Genomic DNA, 10,880 nt, shown 5'->3' on the forward strand with positions numbered 1-10,880 from the left:
ACTGAGCTACCTCCCCAGCCCCCTCTCAATGTATTTTGTACAAGGACTTACTATGTAGCTGGGACTCTTGTGATCCTCCTGTTTTCAGCCTCCCTAGCGTTGGGATTACTGGTGTGCATCACCACACCCAGGCTGGGTCACCCACTCAGCTCTCCTGGGTGGGGGCAGGGCTGGTGTGGCATGCGGTACCATGGATCAAACCAGTCCTTGCTTTACCTAAGTAGGTGCTTAGTCCACTGAGCTATCTTGCTAGCCCTAGTTGCATGTCTTTATACATGCTTAAACTTAATTTTTATTTCCTCTCCTCTGAATTTTCTTGTTTTTAAAATTACATATGTATGTGTGTATATATATTGTTTTTGTTTTTGAGACAAAAATCTTTCTCAGACTGGCCTTGAATTCACTATGTAGCCCAGGGTGGCCTTGAATTTAAAACACTCCTACTGCCTCTGCCTCTGAGTACTCAGATTACAGCCATGCACCACCTTCTCTCAATTTTTTTTTTTTTTTTTTTTTTTTTTTTTTTTTTTTTTTTTTTTTTTTGAGCAGAATATATTTATTACTGCCCTGATTTGAGATTTGGTGATTTTATTTGTTTATTTGTTCATTTTTTTTAGATAGGGTCTCGCTGTGCAGTCCAGGCTGGTCTGGAACTCACAGTGAACCTCCTGTCTCAGCCTCCCACGTGCTGGGATTACAGGCTGGCACCACAGCCTATACTGACTTTTAACTTTGGAGAAGGATCTCCTGAATACAAGACTGACAATCTGTGGTTTCACAACAGAAAGCCAGTTTTGACAGAATCCTACCCTAGGGTTTTTGTAAACAAAATTGACGGGCATACTACTTGGTGTTATAGTATAGGTTTGGGCTTAGTCACTGGCATTTCAGTGACTGCCTATTTTCCCCTATGCATCTGTCCCAAAATTGGTGTTCAATTTCTTATCAACTGACTAGTTTTACCCAAAGTACAGTCATGCAAAAGAGGACTGAAAATAGTTCTGATCATTATTCCTATATATTTTACTTTTATTTATGTATTTTTTATTTTTTGGTGGAACTAGGGATTGAACTCAGGCCCTTGTGCTTGCCAGGCAAGTGCTTGTTCTACTGAGCCATCTCCCTGGTCCCCCTTTTATTTTTAAACAAATTTATGTAAAAGTACTCAACAAGGCACTAGAAATCCATCCCAGTTACATAAGCTATAAATGGTATTTTATGGATAAGTAATACATAAAATAGGGTAAGAAGAAATGGAGAAAAGGGGAGGTTACAGTGTAGGTGGTGACTTTATCTCACAGTAAATCAGCACAGAGGGGAGCAGCGGCTGGGCAGTGCAGGCTGTGGCCGGACCCTGCAGGGCTGTGTTGCTCGGCGACGCCACACTGGAGCTGGACTGTGCCTCGCGGTGGCAGCGACACCAGCTTCCTCGGGGAGCTCTGCAACACAGCTCGCCCAGAGCTGCCGGGTTCACCCGGAGGTGGTCTCCAGTCAGTCTGAGTGAGGATGGACAGAATTTCCAGTGTCTGGCTGGTGCCATGTAACACAGTGTCCTGCAATTCACCCATGTTGTTGTGAATGACAGGATTTTTTAAATCCTTTTTTCCCCTCTCTCTCTTTTTCTTTTTCTTTTATTAGCTACAGATTTCAGCTTTCTATAGAACTTGTTACAAAAGAAGTTGGGTCAGTGGCTGGGGAGATAGCTCAATGGCATAAGCCCTGCTGCCCATACAAAGCCCACATCACCATCAGACCCTTGGGTGCCTCTGCCTCTTTTGGCCCCTGGAGATAGCGTGGGGGACACCCTTCTAGTGTGTACCAACCCTGACAAGGTGGCCGTGGTTCCCATTGGCACTGACCAGGGTCTTTGCAAACAAGCCAGGCCAAAAGAGTTCAGCATTCACAATGGATGCTGTAATGAGGGCCCTGCCCTTATCCTTTGTGAAGGTCACCTCTGGTGGTGCAGGACAAGCACAGAGTCAGTTCCAGTGTGCATGCTGCTGGGCACGGTGCAGACACGGTGAGGCTCTCTCCAAGTGTGCTCATCCTCTGGTGGAGAGGCCGGTCAAGTCCATGTCTAGGTACCATGGTTGCAGTTCACTCTTTCTTGCATGTCTTATGTCTTCAAGTATCCTCAGTCAAGGCTTGAACCCAGTTTCTCACGTATGTCCTTGCTTTCCTCAAGTCTGTTTCTGTTCACGGAGCTCTGGGTCCTGGTCAGAGGCTCTCAGGACTCAAGGAAAGAGGTGGGAATGTGAGGTCCCAGATGTGCTAGTGTGTGTGTGTGTGTGTGTGTGTGAGAGAGAGAGAGAGAGAGAGACAGAGACAGAGACACAGAGAGAGAGACAGAAAGACAGAGAGAGACAGAGACAGAGAGAGACAGAGAGACAGACAAGCCCACCTGGGCTTGTGCTCTGTTTTGCCCGTGTGCTTGCTTATCTGGAGATGTCCTGGAATGCCTGGTGCTGAGGAAAGGAGTGTTCACCCAAGCTTTTGACAGAGAGCCACCTGTGCACTGCAGATAAGCTTCGGCTGAATGGACAGCTCCCTGAGGCAGGCAGACTCAAGCAATGTGAAGTGCTGGCCACACTGAAGCACATTCTCCTTTCCAAGTGGCATTACATTTGTAGTCAGTGGGCTCTGGATAAAGGAAGGGGATTTTGGAATTAGGTGGGGGAGTCAGGAGGGAAAGACCCCCAAAGCCTAAGAGACAGGAAGATAATGAATTTGAAAAAGAACAGGGAATGTTTGATGGAAAAATCTGGTCAGATGTTGCCACTGAATTGAGATGCCTGTTCTCGCTCACTGTCTTCTGAAGGCTTCCATTTTGGAGCTGGATTTTCCCTTACATTTGGAACGTGTCAGAGTGCTACATGTGAATTCAAGAAGGGCTGTGGCTGCAGCAGAGTCGTCCACACTGCCAGGCTGCGCTTGCGCTCCACACAGCAACGTCCTATCTGCTCCAAGCCACTGTCCCTTACTCCAAGTTGGATGATGATGTGAAGAATGGCTGCTCCTCTGGAGTCCAGGGAAGGGCCTTTTACCAAAGCACAGGGCTTTGACATCAAGCCCAAGAACTTCCTAGGAGAGGAAATATGGAGAGGGGAGGAGAGGACAGAAGGACATGGTAGACAGCCCAACATCTGGACAGTGCCCACCGCCAATGGCAGGACATTATCTGAGGTGTGGTAGAGATGCCACTCCACAGTTAGTTTCTATGAAGGCAGAAAGGGTGTGGCAAGGGAAGTGGAAATGGCTTGGAGTAGGAGATCCAGGTTCTGTCCCTTGATTTGTCACTGACTGGCAATGTCATCTCAAAGATCTCAACCCATACTGTTTGATTCGCCTCTCTGTATAACAAAGGGGTTGGGTTGTAGGGTCTTTCCAGTCCTGAATTCTGAGATTTTAAGGAACTACATTGTCTTTAGTTTGAATAACGAGAACCTACGTGTGTGCCACAGGGTACTTTGATCCACATGTTTTCTGTGCTTGTGGTGGGAATGTACAGAGAGAAAATGAGTGGCTCTACTTCCCGACCTGCAAAGTTGTTAGTAGGTGGGGCCTATTGAAGTTTACCCATGGTGGGGAGTGCTTTATCTGTTGCCTTTGTGGGTGCTTCTGTCTCTCACTCTTCACAGTAGTTGAACTACACACTCCAGTATGCACCTACAACCCCCTATAGCGCCAGTCTTAAAAATGAGCTCTGAATAGAATATCTTAAATTGCACTTTTTAAAAAAAATTATTTGTGTGTGTGTGTGTGTGTGTGTGTGACCAGCTCAGCCCACCAGGGGGCGGGGTTGGCTGGCATGTGGTGCCAGGGGATCGAACCGTGGTCCCTGTGCTTTGCTAAGTTTGTTCTAAGTAGGTGCTTTAGACCACTGAGCCATCTCGCCAGCCCCTTAAATTGCACTTTTGTGCCTCACTTTTGTTTTCTCTTATTCCCTTTGGTCCTTTTCCTTATTGTTTTTATCTCAGGAAAAGCTCCCTCTCAGAACTTTCAGATACAAAGGGCAGAAATGAAGAAGATGCATGTCCAGGTTGAGCTGGTCTCAGGGGAGCGTGTCTTAAGCTTTTCTCTGTTTATGTATGTGCTCTGTGAATTAGCTGTCTGGCCAGGGGCTTGAAGTTCTAGAGCTTGCCTTGTTTCAGCGGCCTACTGCTGCCTCGGCCACAGTGTACAGTTTTTGAAGAAGGCAGGGAGCTCAACGGGTGATGCACAGGTACAGCCACCTGACGTACACCTGGGGGCAGAATAACCACACGGAGCGCTGGTTTAACAGTGTTTTCCCCCTCAGCACCCTGAAGCTGTCGTCCTGTCCTTCGCTCTCACTGGCTCCGAGAAATCTGCCCTCAACCTACATGCCCTTCTATTGTAAGTAAACTGTACTTTCCCTTTGTGAAAAGACTTTTTTTCTCTTTGTCTCTGGTGTTCTGCAGCTTCTCTATGATGTTGCTAAGTATAGTTTTATTTCTATTTATGCTATTTAGGACTCAAGTTTCTTCAATCTGAAGATTTATGCCTTTCTTCAGGGATGCATAAAAAAGTTAATATTGCGCAACCATCAAAATGGCAAAAATAAAAACAATTATCAAGTGTTGACAAGATGTAAGAAAAAATTCTCATAGGCCATTGCTGAGAAGCTATAAACTGTCCCAACACCTGTGGAGTGCAAGCTGGAGACACTAGCAAGGCAGAATACTATATAATCTATAATCAAGCAATTACCATGTTAGAAATCAGCCTCAAGAAAATCTATAAAGGAGATATACAAGGATTTCATCACTGAATCATTTGAAATTGGAGGGGAGAGAGTTAGCCAGAAGTCTACCAACAGGAGAGTAAGTGGATCAGTTGTAAAGTCAGCAGTTGAAATCAATGGATTAAATGTACTCATATTAAATAGATAAATTTGGACAAGAAATGAGAAATACAAAAAGCAAATAGCAGAAGTCAAGTGCCAAATGATATATAAATATCAACAACCCATAGAGCAATATTGCGTATTGCCCAGTAAGCAGAAGGCATAAAGTCTCACACTTACTCTCTACTGGAGCAGAATAAAAAAAGATGAGAAAATAAAAGGGTATCCACAAATGTATCATCTTGGAAATAAAAAAATTATGGAAATAATTCCTGGTTTGAAGAAATAACCCAAACTAAACACTGCATAGCAATGGTTAGCAGTATTAGGCCGAAGCATATTTAGAGGAGCAGGTGGGAACCGATGAAAGGCCTGGGACGTGTCCGTGGTCACATTACAGGAGTGCTTTGGATCAGCTTTGTACCTGGCTTTTGACTGGCTCATGATGGTTTCTGACATGAGGGGACAGGGAAGGAAGTGGAACATATGCAGGAATCAGAGGAGGACAATAGGATGTTGTAGAATGTGGAGGAATGTAAAACAAAGAGCGATGCGGTAGAGGACACTCAGGGATGGGACAGAGAAAAGCAGCAGAAGCAGTCTTGTGCGGGCGGCTCATGTGGCCAATGCAGGTGATGTCCAAAGCTCCAAAAGGCCACTGCTCTGTGTCCTTCAGTGAGCATAGCCAGACCTGGCCAGGCATAAAGCAAGTGCAATCTCTGGGGCCATGCCAGAGGTCGTTGTGTTCAAGGTACAGGCTGGGATGAGCGGAGGTTCCAGAGAGCAGGGATGAAGAAGGATCAGCTCGGAAGTCAAGGCCCTCACAAAGAGGGGTCAGTCCCAGTTCTGTCTCAGGAGAGTGGAGGGCAAGGCCAGAGGGCCCCAGCTTCCTCCTGTAGGAACACCACAGCTCCATAGAAGGGCCAATGAAAAGGCAAGGGAATTTGTTACGGAAACTTCATCTAGAAATGTTTCTCTTGCCTAAACTCAGGTGCTAAATGAACAACAAAGGGCAACCCCACTGTGAACAGTTTCTACTGGGAGATGGTTGAAGGCATTACATCCCTAAGAACACCACCTGGCCAAGTGGGGATGGGGTGGGAAGACACAGCAGAACCCTGGTGCAGGAGGCAAATTCCTGGCCCAGCCCCACCCAGACCAGGAAGGAAGCTCGTCATGCCTTCGGCCTCTTTTGGTTTTGGCCACGCCAGGCCTTGTTCTCAGAGCTTGACTTTGAGGTCATCCAAGCTCATCACCGAATGGATGGGGGAAGCATGGTGTGTATTAACTCACACAAAAGTTGGCTGTTAGCCCAGTAATGTTAATAACCAGAAATTACTGAATTCTGTTTGTCTGTTATAGAAATAAAAACTTTGGGGGATGGATGAACATCTCTGGAAATTACTTAAAACTGTGGATAGCTGAATGTAAAGTGCTCTAGACACTGAACTAAAATGTACTGTAATCCAATTATATTTTTATCTTTTAAAGATTTGTCCTAGGGAACCCTAGGTGGTAAATTCTATAGAGATTACCTAAAGTTCCAAGATCTAGCTAGCTAAGTAAGTTCTTTTCGTTTTTAAAGAAAAACTTTTTTAATTAAAATTTTAAAAATATTTTATTTATTTATTTGGTACAGGGTCTCACTCTACAGGTCAGACCTGTAGTGATCCTCCCCAGTTCTGGGCTTACAGGCATGCACCATCACACCTGACTTTGGAGGCAGGTTTGGCACGGGGCCAGCACAGCATGTAGCACTGGGAATTAAACCCGGGTCCTTTGACTTGCCTTTAGACTGTGGAGCTATCACCCCACCCTTATGCAAGTTCTTAAGTGGAAATTCACAGCCATAGCACTTGGTGCATGGCAGTCATGTTCTGACATTTTTAATGGTTGGGGGAAGACTGAGTTGTACACCCAGAGTCATCCTGTTGGATCTCAACCTTGGGGTCCCTAGGCAGAAAGTCCTGATTGATGGGGTTTGCTGATTTCCGTGGTGTAAGTGTTTTCACTGTGCCAACTGCTGGCTGTGAATGTGGTATCTCTGAGCACACTGCTGCTTGCTAGTCAGCATGGGCCAGCTCATGGAACCCACTGCACACCATGGGCGCCACTAAACCTGAGCTCTGTAAATGTGCAAAGGCCCTAGTAGAAGAAAACTCAAAATAACTCAAGTTAGGAGCACAGGTGGGGGCTTTGAGACAGGGTCTGGCTAAGTAGTACAGGCTGGCCTTGAACTCACTATGTAGCCCAGGCTGGCCTTGAAGTTGCAGCAATCTTTTTGCCTCAGCCTCCCAAGTGCGGGGCTTGCAGGTGCACACCACTATACCTGGCTTTAAAACTACTTTTTAAGCATACAGGAATCTAAGTATCACACTGAGTATTCTGAACTCTTGGTTCCACTGGGATTCCCCTTGATGAAGGCCGGGCCTGCTTTCCCTTCATGCATTGGTGCTGTGGTGATGCTCCCGTGGGGAGAACCCACTGGCCCCACACTGGAAGCCACTTTCAAGATGCTGAGCTGGTGATCACGAAGGAAGAGAGGATGTGAAGTAGAAACTGAAATTGAGGCCTGTGGCATGGAGTTCTTATGGTTGTGAACATTGATGAGAAGAAGAAAGTTGGCCAAAAGATGAAAGGGTCACTGCTTTTTAATTAGAGGAAGACAAAAGGACTTGCTGCCGTAGAGGCGAGTGGCAAGTGTCAGTAGCGATTGTGGGCACTTTCCCAAAGAGGCTTCTCCTGTCCTGACCCCACAGTGAGTTGAGCTGCTGGACATCGCCGCTGTGGTCCTGCTACACTAACGTCTGAACGCAGAATAAGCTGTCTGTGGCCCTGGTGTGAGTCTCTGATGAAAGGAACCGATGCCCTGTGGGAGGGTAGCTGACTCCCTATTTCGGGGCAGGGAAAGAAATTAGAATCAGGCTGTGAATGGCAGCGTTAGAAGAAAGCAGCTCATGCTGGGCGTCGCAGCATCACAAGCCCACCGTGTGCACAAGCGCGAGGGCTCACCCGAGAAATGCACGCAAGTGTCTGAAAGGCTGCACGCTGATCACTCCGGCGAGGGATGCCCTTACGCTTCGGTGGCTATTTTCAAACGCAGATTTTGTCTTTTCTGTAAGAAGAAGAACTGAGAAGCATAACAGAATCGGACAGGGGCACCCAGGAGGTTTCCAAGAGTCCAGAGACCTCTGAAAGGTGATTTCCTTGCTAGAAAAGGAGTCAAGCAGATTGGAGAGCCAGGGTTTCAGTGGTGTCAAGGACAGCCTGGAATTGCCTCTTGTCTTCTCTTGCAGCATGAGTGGCACGCTTTCCGTGGCACTTCCACAGCGGGTGCAGTGTGCCCCCACATGACGTGGGCTGCGCTGGCTGCCACCGCCTGCAGCCCTGCTCCATGTCCTCGTGCTGTTCTCAGCTGCCTGTCCACCACGACTTGCTTTGGGAGGGGTGCTGCCTCCCTGTTCTATGCTGTGATTACCATGCGTCTCTCTGTCTCAATGACAAGAGAATGAATTTCTCCCCCGTGTGTGTGTGCGGGGGGTCCCCTGCCTCTGCAATGGGAGCAGATCCTGCAGAGCTCAGAAAATGTGTAGTGGCCAGCAATAAACTGAGAACACAGAGCGAGCAACATCAAACAGGAAAGTGTGCTGGGGAGAGCCAAAATTAGGTGAGAAGGTCAAAGGGTAACAGCTGTGTGGGCCAGGCCTCTCAGAGGCTGAGGCAGGGGGACCCTGTAGTCAAGTCTAACTTGGGCAACTTAGTGAGATCTGGTCTCAAAATACAAAATAGAAGCACTAGGGATGTATTTCACTGTGAAGGGTCTGGGGTTCAATTCTCAGCACTGGGGTGGGGTGGGGGAGGAAAGGAGGAAGGTAGAGGGGAAATAGGTCATAACAATATAAAGCTCACATTTATAAATCTAAGAAGAGTTTTAAAATTAAGAAAATACAGGAAACAAGCGACAAAAAGTAAAGCGATGAGAGGTAAGTTTGACCATGACTATATGAAAAAAAAAAATGCTTTCATTAAAAACAACCAGAAGTACAAACATTGAGGTGAAAGACAGATTAATAAAATGTCTGTTGATGTTTGCATGAACTAAATGTATGAAAAAAGTGAAAATGCTCAGTTCAATACTGTTATTGGCTATAATCACATCTGATTGTTTGCAGAATCTGTGTCTTGCACATATACTGTGGCTACATTGGAAAAAACCAACCAACACAGTTCATCACCCTCAAAGGGCAGCATAGCGCCTGGTGGTGTGCAGGGCAGGGCAGATCGGTGTGGAGGAGAGGTGGGCGTGTCTGTGCGCAGAGCCGCAGGTCCTGAAGGCCTCTGGGTGGCCAGTGTCCCACTGTCCACACTGCACCTGCCTGCTGAGCCGCCTTGGGTGCCACTTGAGATCACCCCTTGGGGCTCTGAGTTGAACTGGACTTGTGCTGACTGAGACAGTCAGGTGCTCTGGACAAACTGCCTTGTCCCTAATTGCAAAGGCAGTGTGTGGCCCCAGAGAGAGAGCCTGGTGACTCCCAGCAGGGGAGCACCCTCCTCTCTGGCTCCTGAAGTCACTGAGCAGCGTGTGGGGTTGGGAGACCCGCTCTGGACACTGCTGAGAGCCCATGGGCAGGAGGACAAGTGCAGGAACACAGGTGACACGGAGGGGCCTGGGTCCCACTCCCTGCCTTTCTGGTTGCGGATAGCGCTTGGAGGGCAGGAAAGGCAGGCACCAGAAGAGCTTGCAGGATGTCTTGGGAAGTCCAAGTTCCTCCACTGGAAGGTTGGGTGTTGGGAAAGACTCACAGGCTCCAGCTACAAAGAAAGACACATGGACACTTAATACAAGCTAAGCGAGGGCTGGAGCAAAAAGGCTGCTGCCTGCCGTTGGTCTTTATTTTGATATATATTGAGTCTCAGCCTTCGGGTTACTTTAGGTGAACATAACAAGATCCCATCATGTGTGTCCAAGATTAATGTTTAGGCTATAGTTTATGTGAGAACCTGCTAGGCATCTGGGAACAAGGACACAAAGGGCCGGAGAGATAGCTCAGTAGAATAAGTGCCTGCCTAGCAAGTGCAAGGTACTGAGTGCAATGCCTGGTACCAGAAACAAACAAACAAACAACAAAGACAGGGTGTCCTTGAGTCCGAAGTGTTCTTGGTTCCTCTCTCAGCTGTTGCTGCCCTGTTTTCTTTTCCTCAGTCCCACATACTCTGCAGGCTATTTAGCACATCTCTGTGTTAATTCTTTCTTATCCCAACAGTTGGGGATGTGAAGTCAGATAGACTGTCTAGTTTCTGTGGTCACTGGCTGATGAGTCCATGGGAGAATATCCTTCCACGTGCAAGTCCCTCCAGCCTGCCACCCACGCGTCCCCTCCAGCACTGCCTTGTCACTCAGGCCTAACTGCATTCTGCATGCTCTCCAATGCCCGCTGCTTCGGCCTGCCCTTTCCGTGGCTGCTGCCCTCACCCCTTCCTGCTTGCTCTCCTGTTGGTCCTGGGCACTGGCTACCAGCACAGGAATCCAGGTTGTCTCCTGCTTGAGGCTTTGGCGAATTCTGATCCTTCAGGGCCCCATCCCAAGATAAAGCCTCACACTCACCCACCCTCTTGCCCTGGGGCCAGATCTCCCTGGTTTCTTATTTTGTGAGTTAATTATTCACAGACATCAGCTTCATTCCCAGTGTATCTGTTGGTTTTCATGAGAACAGGTGTGATTTTTGGAGAGAGAAGTGTCCCCAACAGTGCCATGTGGGTCTGTGATAGAGTGAAGGTTGTGAAAAGAGTTAGATCTCAGAAGGGCCACAGGCTCTAGCATGTCTGCTTACAAGGCACTGACTCCAGAGAGGCGAGGCCTTGAGCGTGCACAGAAGTGGTGCTGGCAGCCACCCTTCACTTCCTGGAGTCCAGGAAGCCTCCTGCCCTAAGGAACAGTGTTGCAGGGGTGTGAGCACAGATGTGGTTGGCAAGAGGCATCAGGAAGTCATGCGGAGGCTGCCGCGAGAGTCTGGGT

The 10,880-nt window shown here is 47.7% G+C and overlaps 1 protein-coding gene across 1 annotated transcript in view; it reads left to right on the top strand.

Moving 5' to 3' along the window:
- The window catches only part of Mobp (myelin-associated oligodendrocyte basic protein), a 22,933-nt gene extending 16,743 nt beyond the window's left edge, over positions 1 to 6,190 (top strand). Inside the window, exons 3-4 of the mRNA XM_023700760.1 lie at positions 4,298 to 4,374; positions 4,491 to 6,190. The gene's annotated coding sequence lies outside the window, so the exon portion shown is untranslated. The remainder of the gene's footprint in view (positions 1 to 4,297; positions 4,375 to 4,490) is intronic.
- The last annotated feature ends 4,690 nt before the right edge of the window (positions 6,191 to 10,880 follow it).

The sequence above is a fragment of the Octodon degus genome, unplaced genomic scaffold (assembly GCF_000260255.1).
Source record: "Octodon degus isolate 3935 unplaced genomic scaffold, OctDeg1.0 scaffold00126, whole genome shotgun sequence".
NCBI classification, from domain to species: domain Eukaryota; kingdom Metazoa; phylum Chordata; class Mammalia; order Rodentia; family Octodontidae; genus Octodon; species Octodon degus.